General features: G+C 37.0%; 1 protein-coding gene across 12 annotated transcripts in view; it reads right to left on the reverse strand.

Moving 5' to 3' along the window:
* Nucleotides 1–14,994, reverse strand: part of SUCO (SUN domain containing ossification factor) — a 78,473-nt gene that overhangs the window by 59,999 nt on the left and 3,480 nt on the right. The gene's annotated exons all lie outside the window — the stretch shown is intronic.

The raw sequence follows: 14,994 nt of genomic DNA on the forward strand, positions 1-14,994 counted from the left end.
AATGAGTGTATCTGCATTAACTGCAGATGAGTTTATATAATTGGAAAATTCAAAAGAATCACCTATTAAAAGAAGTCCCAGATATAAAAATTATATTCCCAAGTATAAAATTAAGAAGCAAATCAACACTCTCTCAAACCATAACAAGGACTCATTTATGATAGAAACAATAACGTGTCCAGATAGAAACTTGCCAAGAAATCTTCTAGTAAGTAGAACTGTTTGAAATTGCCAATATTTGACAATCCTTTTATTTGGAAAAAGTGTCAATTTCACAATTCAAAATAATATATAGGGGTAGTTTGAAAACTACATACTGAGGTGGTAAAAAGGGAGACTTTTTATATAACAAGCCAGAAATAGTCAAGAATATTCTTATATGAGGGGCTAGATCTATATGAAACTACAGTAATTACAGCAATATGATACTGAGATAACAGAGGCAAAGGAAACCTCCAGGGTGACTAGAAAGACAAATCCCAGGAAGATAGCTGTAAACAAGGAATAGAGGGCAATCAGCCTAGGTTAGTTTATCAGAAGCACCCAAATAACACCAGAAGAAATGGAATGCCTAGGTTTAAAAGACAGACTTTGGGGATTTAATCTTTTCTTAAACCTACTGCTTTCATTTTAGAAACTGTAGTTCTATTTTTTTTTTTTTTTCCCCTGAAGGAAGGTTTTCAACTTGAATGTATGGTGACAAGTTTTTCTTGTTGTGGCAACCTACGATCTTTAATACTTCTAGGAATCCTGCCATTTTAAGGGTGTATGTTACAACTATGTGTCTAAAAAAAAATCGTTAAGTATTAGGGTAAAAGAGAAATCAATTCATTCTTACTAAAAAGAACAGGAGAGGGACTCAGGAAAAATTTTCCAAACGATATAGCAACTGAAGAGCCAAGGAAGATTTCATTAAGAAAGCAGAAAACATTCTTTATTGTGCCAAGGGAAATTTCATTACAGAAGAAGGCATTCTTTAATGTGAAAGTGATTGAGAAAAAAACACCTTTTAAAAATGATATCCAATGGCTTGCAATGACAGCTTTTTATATCTGCCTAATGCAGAATTACTGAACCAGCTATCTTTAACCATTGTTTTTTATCATACTATCAAATCTAGCAAAATAATGCAATAATGAATTCCAGAAAGACACATTAATGTGCAATAAAGAATATACTAATATGCAAATGAGCCAAGCCTAATAATTGCAAAGAAGGAGTCTGCAATTATTAGGCTTGGCTAATAAAACTAAACTGGAGTCTGTCACTTTCAAATGAATTGTTTTCCTCTGAGTTTTAATGAAGAAACTTTACAAGCATGTAAGATTACCCAGTAAGTACCAATTATTATGTTAGGAAACATTAGGGGTAATTTTCAACTCATTTAAAAATTTGAGTAAGTATATACAGTTTTAAGAAAATATGAAAACAACAAAGTAGCCATTTTAATTAACATAGAAACCAAACAAGATGGAAAACATTATGTTATTAAGACAGCGATTTATTATCTATGAGTAAAAAGAAGAAAGAATTACAAATATATATGCACCTAACAATGTAGAAAATATACTACAACCACTGGCAAAGCTACAGGTGGAAAGAGAATAAACAAAAAGTATGGTGGTCTATTTTAAATTACCTCACAAAATAACAGATTAAGTGGACAAAATGATATTTATATTCCATGTAAGAAGCTCAAAGATACAGAATTTATACCACATATAAATTAAAACATTCTTCTCAAGGACACGTGGAACATTTCCCAAATACCGATAGTAAACTAAAGCCTCAAAAGAAGCCTCAAATTCCAAAAACTCAAGCTCTAAAAGATTATATTCTCCAACCATGCTGCAACAAAATTTGAAATAACAGAAAGACAGCTAACAATATCCCAAGCCTGGAAGCAAGAAATATGTAGCAAAATAATCCTTAGGTTAAAGAGGAAACAATATTATTAAATAATCAGCAGAAGACTACCAATCACAATTGGTGGGATGTAGATAAGACAATAGCAGGAAAACTACGCTTCTGAATACATTGAGACAAATGCTGAAAACAAAAGAGCTAATCAACTCAAAAAGATAAAAGAGAGTACAAATGCAAAGAAACAAGGAAGGATATATGGACAGGCATTGCTAAAATAGAGAACAAAAAACAGCAAAGAAAATTAAGAAAATCAAAAGTTGGTTCTTTGAAGAAAGTATTAGACAAAACTTCTGGCAAAACCAATAAAGGGAAGATAGTAATGGAAATTAACACAATATGGAATAAAAAGAAAAAATAACCACAGAGGAAACATTTTTAAAATTATAAAATATTATAAACTATATATAACAATATATTTGAAAACAGGAGAAATGGATAAATTTCTAGAAACATTGCAAAACTGGCATAAGGAATGGAAAAAACTGATAATAGACTGATAAATAAACTTGAATGGATGTATCAACTTCTCACACACAGGAGAAAATTCAAACCGTTTTTAAATTTTTTATTTGGAAATAATTTCAAATTTCAGAAGAGTAGGCAGCATAGTACAAAAAAAAATCTACAAATGCCTTAGCTGTATCAATCCATTGTTAATATTTTACTTAATTTGTTCCATTATTTGTCATTTGCCCATGCTCACTCATCCTCCCTCTCTCCCTCTGTTCCCTCTCTCCCAGTAACTTACCTCTAAAATACTGTGATATCTATTTCCACAGAATAGGGATATTCTCTTGCATAACTACAATACAGCTATCAACTTCAGTAAATGTTACATTGACACAAAAATTTACTGTCCACATTGCAATTTTGTCAATTAATCCAATGTCTTTTTTAGAATTCCTTTCTCCAGTACAGAATTAAATCTATGATCATGTCCTGCATTTGTCATGTCTATTCAGTATCATTTAACTTGGAACAGTTCTGGAGCTTTATTTTATGTGGCACTAACATTTTTGAAGGCTACAGTCCCCTTTCTTTTTAAATAATATGGTTCTTATGTGAGATTTGTCTGATGTATCATGATGACCAGATTCAGATTAGGTATTCTCAGTCAGAATCCTTCATTGTGTCTTTCTCAGGATATTATAATGATGTTGTGACTTTCTCAGGATATTGTATCGAAAAGCATATAATATCCATCTGTTTCAGCAGTTGCAATTCTACTTTTAGGTACTTCTCAATAGCAATGAAAACTATGTCTACAAAAAGCCTTGTACAAGAATGTCCATAGTAGTTTTTACTCCTAATAGCGAAAACCTGGAAGCAGTCCAGATAACCACTAACAGAAGAATAAATAAACTGTAGTACATTCATACAGTGTACTACTACTCAGCAATAAAAAGGAACTAATTAATGACAAAGGAAACAAAATGGGTAAATCTCAGACATTACATTGAGTAAAAGAAGTCAAACACATGAGCTAATACTGTGTAACTCCATTTAGATGATGTTCCAGAATTGGCAAAACTAATCCATGATGACAGAAATCAGATCACTACTTGCCTCTGGGGGATTCACCAGAAAGGGACATGAGAGAACTTTCTGGGGTGATGAGAATATTCTATATCTTGAGGGGGTGTGAGTTACACAGGTGTATGCATGTGTCAAAACTGATCCAACTATACAGTTAAGATCTGTGCATTTCGCTGTACATAATTTATTTTGAGACAGGGTCCCACTCTATCACCCAGGCTGGGGTGCAGTGGTACAATCTCAGCTCACTGCAGCCTCCCCCTTCCCGGGCTCAAGTGATCCTTCCACCTCAGCCTCCAGAATAGCTGGGACTACATGCAAGCACCAAAATGTCTGGCTAATTTTTGTATTTTTGGAAGAGATGGGGTTTTGCCATGTTGCCCAGGCTAGTCTCGAACTCCTGGGGTCAAGTGATCCACCCGCCTTGGCCTCCCAAAGTGCTGGGATTACAGGTGTGAGCCACTGTGCCTGGCCTATACAGGTTTTATTACTTGTTCAAGATCCTGTAACTAATAAGTGAGGGACCGGGGGTTAAAACTTGGATTTTTTTGACTCTGAAGCCTGCGCCTCTTAGCCACTACTACACGGCCTTCATATTTATCACTTGTTGCCACTATGAAAATCATGAAGTAGTTAATCAGAACTTCTCCTTTGTGATAGTTGTTTTATTTTTGTATTATGCTGTATCTAGCTTTGACCAGTATCACCAATTCTTGAGTGAATGTAACAGTGTTATCTTCTTACCTTTCTTTTCATTTATCTGTTGGCTAGAAAATATTAAACATGAAACGTAGCAATATGGAAAAATCCAACAATTTGGAGAGAGATCTAAGTTTGCAAGGTGAGTGATGGGCAACTTATGAGCTTCAGTTTCCTTATTTGTAAAAATTAGATTAATACTTTAATCCAAGAGTATGGACAAATTTAAGAGGAGATCAGGAGTCAGAGACCAGCCTGGGCAACAAGGCAAAACTGCATCTCTACAAAACATACAAAAATTAGCCAGGCATGGTGGCGCACACCTCTGGTCCCAGCTACTCAGGAGGCTGAGGTGGAAGGAAAATCACCAGTTCCCAGGGAGGTCAAGGCTGCGGTGAGTGGTGATCATGCTGCTGTACTCCAGACTGGGGGACAGAGCGAGACCCTGCCAGGAAAGAAAGGAAAGGAAAGGAAAGGAAAGGAAGGAAGGACGGACGGATGGACATAAGGACGGAAGGCAGGCAGGCCAGCCTATATGCCTCAACTCAGTATCAACATTGTAAAACTGACTTATTAGGAGGAACTGAAATAAATGTATATGCTGTGCTTAGCCTGGCACAGAATATGTGCTGAAATGTCAGTTATTATCAGCCACTACTTTTTCTATCTACTTTCACTTATCAAATTTCACAGTAGTTTATACTTGTAATCTCAATGTTTTCACCTTCTATTTAGTCCTCAGCCTGCTGAAATCTAGTTTCTGCCCTCATTGTACCACTGAGACTAGTATGGTGTGGCAGAAGTTAGCTTTTTTTGATTTCCCTGCTGCATGTGGTACCTCTGACTGCTGTTTTAACTTAAACCATCTCCTCTTTGACTTGTCAAATTACACACTTCTGCTTTTCATCTCACACTGACTCTTGTTTCTGAGTCTCCTTTGATATGCTGCTTCTGTTCACTATTTAAATTCTGATGCTCCAAGGGTTTGGTTCTGAAATCTTCCCTTTATATTCTACAAAGGAGACTTACCTACTCTCATGGTTTTTAGTTGACAGCTACTGAAACTTTTATCTTCAGCCCTTATCTTTTCCTAACTGGTCCATTCCTTAAAACCCTTCTGTGATACCCTACCTTAATGTTGAGGATAAACAAAGCTCATTTAAAAGTTGCATCTCTCTTCCTTCATATTCCAAGGTATCTCAAAAACATCTAAATCCAAAATTGAATACATTAACTTCCTTTTCCAAATCTCTTCCTCCTATATCCTTGATCCCACCATCTGGTACTGCTATCTACCCAGTCCTCAAACTAGAAACCTGAAAAACACCTGTGACTACTCCTTTGCCTTCACCCTCCCTTGACCATCTTGTTTATTCTACTCTAAATTTCTTTAAATCATTTCTCAATCCCCATTCTGACTGCCTTAACTCAAGCCCTTATCTCTTACCTAGAGCAACCTCCTAACAGATCTCCCTAATTCCTAACTTGCTACGTCTGCAAATAACCATTCACACCTCTGCCAAAAATCTAACAGTAAATTATCACACTACCATTCCCCTGCTTAAGACCTTTTACAGTCTCCATTAACTACATGACAAAACTCAAGCTTCTCTCCACATGCTATTTAAAAATCTCTAAAATTCTACTAAGTCTTCAGCTTCATATTTCCTGCCACTCTCCCTGCCTTTCACTTTATGCTTCGGCGATACAGAGCTACCTGTAATAGTTCCTTGAACACAGACTGTGCTGTCTCATGTCTCTGGCTCATGCTGTTCCCTCTTTCAAGAATGTTCTGTACCTGCTCCCACTCCCACTATCTAAAACATAACTCAATACCTATAATTCTTCTCTCTTGGGGCAAGAAACTAATAAGGGTCTAAAACATTTTCCTGATTTCCACAATCTGGGGTTGGTGGGCGGCCCGCTCTAAATTCCCACAGCCCTTTGGCTATCTCTACCTGAGCACATACACACTGAAATGAAATTAACTGTTTATTTTTGTTTCTCACATAAGACTAAGCAACTCCAAGGCAGAGAATACACTGCCCTGTTGCCAGCATGATGATCTATTGAGCTCCTACTTTGAACTATGAATTGGAAAAGCTTTTTCAGAGCTTTAAAAAGAAGAATGAGAAAACACTTTGTGGTAAAAGAAATAACTAAACTAGGCAACAAAGAATTGCTTCTTAAACATAAATTCAAAGTTAATCCCTTGTACAGAAATATAGTGCCAGCCACTCATTTAGCGCAGTATGGTTAAAGTTATCAGTGAAAATTGTAGTTTTTGAATATTACTTCCTGGATATCTGAAAAAATTTACTGAAATCCTGTAAGTATTGAGAAACTTGTGGGAAATGGGTGAATAATGTGGAAGCCATTTTGGTCAAACACTGGTAATAAAACAAGACCAAAAGATCACCAGGCCTCTAGTGCCTTTGCTTAAGCAACCTAGTTTCTCTCCATCACAATGTTTTATTAAAAGACAGATATTCTTCTAAACCACGTATCAGTCTGGAGCTCTTTTAAGGTTGCTTCTCTTCTGCTTGGTCTATCTGCTAATAGGTAAGAGCATACTGGGCCTCTTTCTCCTTGCAGTTTTTATTCTATTTGGCTGCATCAACAGTCCATAGTCAAATCACGTGCAATTGTACAGCTTAGCTGAGAAAGTTCTATGTTCTAGTGCCTGTTTCTAATTAAACCTTTGCATTTCAGTAGTTCTGACTTTTAACTTCACTCTGATGTAGGATTGGGTCTTAAATTTTCTTAGCTTAATATTCCACATATCAAATTCTATTAGAAAATTGTTTCACTAAACTGGCCCATAATTTCATTGATCCAACATAGAGAAGCACTTAGTAAACAAATGTGATATGTTCTGTTTTTATATCCTACCATTATAACCTACCATTAGAAATTCAGCCAATACAATTTGCCCTCTAAGATGCTGGAAATAATCATGCCCTATACTTGATAATAATATATGTGGGGAAAAGCAAGAGAGATCAGATTGTTACTGTGTCTGTGTAGAAAGAAGTAGACATAGGAGACTCCATTTTGTTCTGTACTAAGAAAAATTCTTCTGCCTTGAGATTTCTGTTAATCTATAACCTTACCCCCAACCCCGTGCTCTCTGAAACATGTGCTGTGTCAACTCAGAGTTGAATGGATTAAGGGCGGTGCAAGATGTGCTTTGTTAAACAAATGCTTGAAGGCAGCATGCTCCTTAAGAGTCATCACCACTCCCTAATCTCAAGTACCCAGGGACACAAAAACTGTGGAAGGCCGCAGGGACCTCTGCCTAGGAAAGCCAGGTATTGTCCAAGGTTTCTCCCCATGTGATAGTCTGAAATATGGACTCGTGGGAAGGGAAAGACCTGACCGTCCCCCAGCCCGACACCTGTAAAGGGTCTGTGCTGAGGTGGATTAGTAAAAGAGGAAGGAATGCCTCTTGCAGTTGAGACAAGAGGAAGGCATCTGTCTCCTGCCTGTCCCTGGGCAATGGAATGTCTCGGTATAAAACCCGATTGTATGCTCCATCTACTGAGATAGGGAAAAACCGCCTTAGGGCTGGAGGTGGGACCTGTGGGCAGCAATACTGCTTTGTAAAGCATTGAGATGTTTATGTGTATGCATATCTAAAAGTACAGCACTTAATCCTTTACATTGTCTATGATGCAAAGACCTTTGTTCACGTGTTTGTCTGCTGACCCTCTCCCCACAATTGTCTTGTGACCCTGACACATCCCCCTCTTCGAGAAACACCCACAAATGATCAATAAATACTAAGGGAACTCAGAGGCTGGCGGGATCCTCCATATGCTGCAACGCTGGTTCCCCGGGTCCCCTTATTTCTTTCTCTATACTTTGTCTCTGTGTCTTTTTCTTTCCCAAGTCTCTCGTTCCACCTCACGAGAAACACCCACAGGTGTGTAGGGGCAACCCACCCCTACAAATATATTTTCAGAAATTGGGTACAGTGTATTTAGCCTCTAAAACACAAGCGACAGTAGTTTTGTTACCTTAATTTTCAATTAGAGACTACAAAAATAGTCCTCAAATAAATTACTACCAGGCCAACAGATCAGTCATGCTCAAACAAAGTCTCTATTAGGAAAAGCAGAAAATAAAGCTACAACAGTAAGTGTGGGTCAGACTGCAGGCATTTAAAAATTATCAAGGTTTAAAGTCTTATCCTTCAAGGAGCCTTTGAAAGATATTTCATCAGGGGACTGACATAATCAAAGCTGCATGTAAGACAAATCCAGTGGCACTGTGTAAAATGGGTTGCAGCATACAAGTATGAAGCTACTCTACATGTTAACTTTTTTTTTTTATGTGCTCTTCTACATCTCCTGGCTACCAAACAAATGTGTGGAATTCATGCCTACCAGCTCTCCAAATATCTTCTATTCTCCACTCCCAAAAGCTATCAATCACTTCCCTCTTTTGAAAAGTTTCTCAGTTTTCAAGCTCTCCAAACTTATCTAAGACATTTTATATTGTTGACCACTTAAATGACTTCCTTAAATCTCTTTCCATCTATCCTTTCCAGTTTCCTCCTTTCTTTCAGAGCTTTACTATGCTTGGCACCTTTCTTTATTCTGTTTCAAAAGTCCAATGTTCTCTTTCAAAAATGATTCCCTCTATGACAGCGGTCCCCAACCTTTTGGCACCAGAGACCAGTTTCATGGAAGACTACTTTGCCATGGATGGGGTGGAGGGCCATTAGATTCTCATAAGGAGTACACAACCTAGATCCCTCGCGTGTGTGGTTCATAGTAGGGTTCATGCTCCTATGAGAATCTAATTCTGCTGCTAATCTGACAGGAGGTGGAGCTCAGGCAGTAATGCTCACTCACCTGCTGTTCACCTCCTGTTGTGAGGTCAGGGTCCTAACAGACCACGGAGCAGTACTGGTCCGCAGCCCAGGGGCTGGGGACCTCTGCTTTACGAGGATAACTCCAGCCAACTTTTTTTCTTTTTTTTGAGACGGAGTTTCGCTCTTGTTGACCAGGCTGGAGTACAATGGCACGATCTTGGTTCACCGCAACCTCCGTCTCCTAGGTTCAAGTGATTCTCCTGCCTCAGCCTCCCAAGTAGGTGGGATTACAGGCATGCGCTACCATGCCCGGCTAATTTTCTATTTTTTTTAGTAGAGACGGGGTTTCTCCATGTTGGTCAGGCTGGTCTCGAACTCCTGACCTCAGGTGATCCGCCTGCCTCGACCTCCCAAAGTGCTGGGATTACAGGCATAAGCCACCGTGCCTGGCACTCCAGGCCAAATTTTATCTGCATTCAAGTCTGCATTTTTAAGTGCCCATAAAATGTCTCCACTTGGATATTCCATTCACCTCCAACTAACAGCTCCTTCCCCTTCCAAGCCCTTTGCCAACTCTTCCACTTCTTTTTGACCACCACCAATTCTTCTAGTTGCCCAAGTTAAAACAAACAAGCAAACAAACAGAAAACAAACAAAAAATGCTTAACATTTCTTTTCTCATTGAACTTTATTTCACAGATTCATAATTTTAGGCCCTAGAATGTACTCTCAGTGACAGTGTGCTCCAAGAAAGCAGTTACTTTGTTTTGTCCACCAGAATCCTGTATTGGATACAGCACACTGAAGCCTAAGTAAATATCTCTTTGCATTGAGATGGATAACAGAAAGGGGATGTTGAACAGAGTTTGGTTAGAGGCAAACTAAAATCCAGTTATTTAGAATCCTAGCCTAATGCTGTTATCTGCTGCACTGCACTGCACTACTGCCAGCTTGCCAACCTTTCACAAAATCAAATCATTTACCTCCTCAAAAATCTCTATTTATTGTACTCTCTTCTTTATTTCTACTGCCAAGATGAAGTCCTTCTTATGACAAGCCTCAATTACTCCAAGGGCTTTTTAGCCCGGTCATCCCTTGGGATCCAGAAGGGGTTGGATCCAGGATCCGATGATACCAAAATCTGAGAATGCTCCAGTCTCTTACATAAAACGGCATTTGCATATCACCTATGCATATCCTCCCATATAAATATCTAGAGGTGATTTAAAATATCTAGAGATGATTTAAAACATCTATGCATATCCTTCCATATAAATATCTAGAGGTGATTAAAAATATCTAGAGGTGATTTAAAACATCTATGCATATCCTCCCATATAATATCTAGAGGTGATTTAAAACCTAACACTATGTAAATGCTATGTAAATAGCTGTTATACAACATTGTTTTTATTTGTATTTTTATTGTTGTATTGTTATTTTTATTGTTTTTAAAATATATTTTCAACCTGAGGTTGGTTGAATCTGTGGATGTGGAAAGCCAATTGTATTCACCCCTCTAAGTCTCCTTCCTCTAAAAAAAAACCTAGCACAATTATGTCAAAATAATGTTCTCACAACACCACTTTTCTTGCTGAATCTTTATTATCTAATTCTTTGGACTGGTTTGCAAAATCTACCACAATCTCTGAAATCTCTCTCTTTCTCCTCAGGCTTTTCTGTTTACTACCACTCTTACCCATATCAACTAGATTATCTCTTCCATTCATAACTCTCTTTCTCCTTGACAATTAAGTGCCATCTACCCACTGCAAGCAGGCAGACAGACATACACATGCACGCACAAAGAAATAGCCATTATTCATGTTATCAACACCAGTACATCTTATTTCAGCTCATGAAGCTCCTGTTTGCACAGAAGCAGAGTTTATAAACCACACATTTCCCTTAAACCCAAGTCAAGCCTTCCTTGAGAACTCTAGCCCTCATTTTCTCCTCTTAAGCACTTACTATGCAGTTCAGTTTTATGTGTTGTTTATTAACATTCAAATCAAGTATCTTAGAATGTTAGACATATAAAAAATAAACTGAGTTCACCTAATACAGTAATACAGACTTGAATGCATAAAAGAGTATCACAAACTTACTGACAAAATCTACAAGGTAAGAATCCTAGGTATGCGTATTTCTTTTAAAAGTTTCATGAACAATTCCAACGTCCATTCCTTCCTAGGCTAATACAGGCACCCACATTTTCAGATGAAAAAAACTGACACTTTGCCAGATAAAATTATTAACTAGAAAAAGTGAAAAAACTTGCCCAAGACCATCTACCAGCCAACTGGCAGCACAGCATACCGGTTAAGAGAACACAGGCTTAGAACCTGGCCTTCTTAGTTCTGGCTCTGTTGCTTCCTGGCTGTAAGAACTTGGGCAAGCTGTTAAGAACTTAACTTCTTTGTGCCCACCTTTCTTCATCTTTAAAATGGAGTGTCTGCCTTAAAACATCTATACAGCGAATAAAATAATTTAATGCATATTACATTGAATAGTATTTAGTACTTAGAAGAGAAATAATCACTCAATAAATGTTCATATTAACAATGAAAAGAAAGAACTACAACCAAGCTCTGACATAGTTTTATGCCTTTCACACTACACCACTATCTGTATTGTAACAAGCTTATATACAGAGCTCAAGTCTCACAATTCTTCTGTATCCTTCATCACACCAAATACATTGTGAATAATCAAATAATATTTAAGTGGATTTATAAATTCCCATTTTTAACTCTGAAACCTAGGCCATCTTACTTCTACTCAACAAATTACCAAAGTAGCTAGAGTCAATGAATAACTTATACAGTAGTGCTTACTACGAGTGAGGCACTGTTCTTAGCCTTTACATGTTTTTTCTCCAGTAGATTACAAACGCTACATAATAATACAAAATTAGCTTAGTACCTATGAACCGTATTAACGTTACAGAATACTTTCTAATACAGCTAGGTGTCACTTTCATGTAAAATATAAAATAATTTTAACTAGCAATTAATTATAAAGTCCTAAATAAAACCAAATCTTCTTTCAAAAAAACTTGCATTTATTAAACAAATTCATCCCAAAGGATTAACACTCTTATACTGCAAATATTCAAAAGCAATTTCCTATTCCCTTGTGACATGTACAATTTGACTTTTAAATTAGTCTAAAATATGGCCTTGAAAAACATAACATACAACTGGCACTAAAGTATAATCTAAAACATGTAGATAAGTTTCAAGAGATTTCATCTCTTTCCAGTTATGTATAAACTACTAAACAAAAGCATCACGTACATACAGGTGTTTCTATTTGAAGATGACTTGAGAATAATAAAGCACTTAAATTTTTATAAGTTTCCCTTTCATTATAAGCATAAGTATTAATTATACATATTGATTCTTTTCTCCATTCAGACTGTTGAGAAAAGTGAAAGAGTAATGTACAAGTTCATGAACAAACGAAAAATGAAATAACCAATACTCAAAAGAGCTGATACCTTTTATTTTTTCCATTGCCTGTCAACCCTACTGCCTGCTTCCATTCCAGTATATCCTCAAATGTTTAATAACATAAAGGACCAACATGAAACACGTCACTTGCCGTCTTTTATTGGACACAGTGTTCAAGTGTTATGCAAAGATGTCACACACCTTCTTTCACAGACCTTTTCCTATTAAGTGGCTTCATCTAACTTGTCTGAAGGGATCTGACACTGTATGACCCGACACCTCTTATAAATAAAAATACCAGGTGCTTTCTTCGGAATATATATCCCAGAGCAAAGATAAACTTTTTTTCCTCAGTCTTTCACATTAAGTTCCACTAAAAAAATCATTTTTGTAAAGGTCATCTTTCATTGGTTTATTCAAGGAAAGAAAAAAAAAGGCATCAAATGATTTGGAGAAGTGGGATTGTTTTATTATTTTATTTATTTCAAATATTATTCAGAAAAGAAATAGATTCCGAACCTTTAAAGTTAAGAGACAGAAGCAGAAACAAGCAAAAAAATTCCTCCAGATTTCCTGGGGAATTTTCAAAATGTATAATCGATGTTTCCAATATGCTCTATTCATCACCTCAAAAAAGAAAAAACAGCTTATATATTGTTCTAGTTTTTAAATTTTTTTCTGCTCACTTATGTATATTAATAGACCAGCAATCATGAGAGAAAAAGCAAAAGGGTACAGAAATGTAATCACAAACCAGGAAATAAACCTCTTAAACTGATAAAAACTGGTCTGACATACTCAGAAAAATTACTACTAAGGACAAAAAGGCCAACATCTTGATTTAGATATCAACTCTCTTCTAGTGGGACCACGACTTAGGACCTCGTGCCTCCAAAGTACATCCCCTACATTCCACTTTACCCTCCACAGCAATCTAATTAAAAGATCCATGTGACCTCATGCTCCTGTTCTCCAGTTTAAACCACTTCACTTACTCATCCTCTGTCAGGTGGTTAGAATTAGAATTCATCTGCATGATAATCAAATCCTTTCAAAACCTAGCTCTAGCCTCCCTTCCCATCTCTCCTCACATACACTCACGCTCTAGGTAACTGGGTAAGTGTTCTCTCTGCCTACAACAAAATTCTCTCATTGTGAACTATCCATCCTGCAGACCATTTTATGGATGAGAGCTGAGGTTCACAGAAGTAACTTGTCCAAAGACATACAGTTAGTGACAGAACCACAAGTAGGATATGAATTCTTCCTTTGCTGTTCCTAAAAACCTTTGTAAGTACCTGTTATATTTGCCAAATGTATGAGACTTGTTTAAATGTCAAGCTCTTCCCGAAAGTCTAAATATAAGCTTCTCCAAGATGATCCTTTGGGGTGAAGGAAGAATAGATTTGTTTAGTTTTAAAAAATAAGTTTTACTAAGATTAATGTAAGGATTCATACAGAAACTCAGGGAAAGAGTGGAAGTCCCACAAACAATGGGTTTTACTTACAGCACACCATGATTCACTGTGGTTTATGTTTGCCCAGTTAGGTAGACTTAGGAATTATTCAGTTTTAACTGAATTGACCCTCACAACATCGGGAAGCAGCTTTTAAAAAACTTACTGCAAAGAATTTAATAATGCAAGCACAGCCAACAAGAAAATGACAGGGCTGACTCCTAAGTAGTTGAAGCTATTCCTCTTCTATACTATGACATAAAATAATCTAGTAGGTCAATCACATAGCTCTCACTAAAAATTATTATTTTAATGAGAACAAAAGGTACCGTTAACAGAAATTATTATTTTTTTCTCATTTTTCTTAAATATCTAACTTGCATTAATTTATTACATACACTAATATACTATTACTATATTGGCACATGTACATAACTTATAGACAATTAAGGTGGATGCACAAGGTTTTACTAATTAAGGGACACACTCAGAATATCCACTAATTATGTTTTTTTCCTCTTTAGGGTGATGCAGCTTTCCCAGTTTGCCCAGGACTGAGGGAGTATGGTATAGGGTATAGGCTGAATAATGCGCCCCCCCTCAAAGATGTCTGCATCCTAATCCCTAAATATGTTACCTTACATAGTAAAAGAGATTTTGCAGATGTGATTAAATTAAGGATTATGAGATAGGGAGATTATCCTGGAATGTCTGGCTGGACCCAATGTAATCACAATAGTCCTTATAAGAGGAAGAGGCAGGAGGACCAGTCATTAGTAGACATAAGGACTGAAAAAAGGGTTGGAGTGCTGATGTGAGGAAGGGGCCACAGAATACAGGCGGCCTCTAGAAAAAGATTCTCCCCTCAGAGCCTCCAAAAAGAACGAGCCCAGTTGACATCTTAACTTTATTTAGCCCTGTGAGACATATCTTGGACTTCTCATCCACAGAATTGTAAGGTAATAAATGTGTGTTGTTTCAAGCCACTAAATTTGTGTCAATTTGCTACAGCAGGCATAAGAAACTAATGCAGGGAATTCCTAGGTTATGCGACTTCCAGTGTTAAAACCAAGACAAGCTGGTGACCCTCTATCTTGGATTT

Source organism: Pan troglodytes, chromosome 1 (genome assembly GCF_028858775.2).
Source record: "Pan troglodytes isolate AG18354 chromosome 1, NHGRI_mPanTro3-v2.0_pri, whole genome shotgun sequence".
NCBI lineage: Eukaryota > Metazoa > Chordata > Mammalia > Primates > Hominidae > Pan > Pan troglodytes.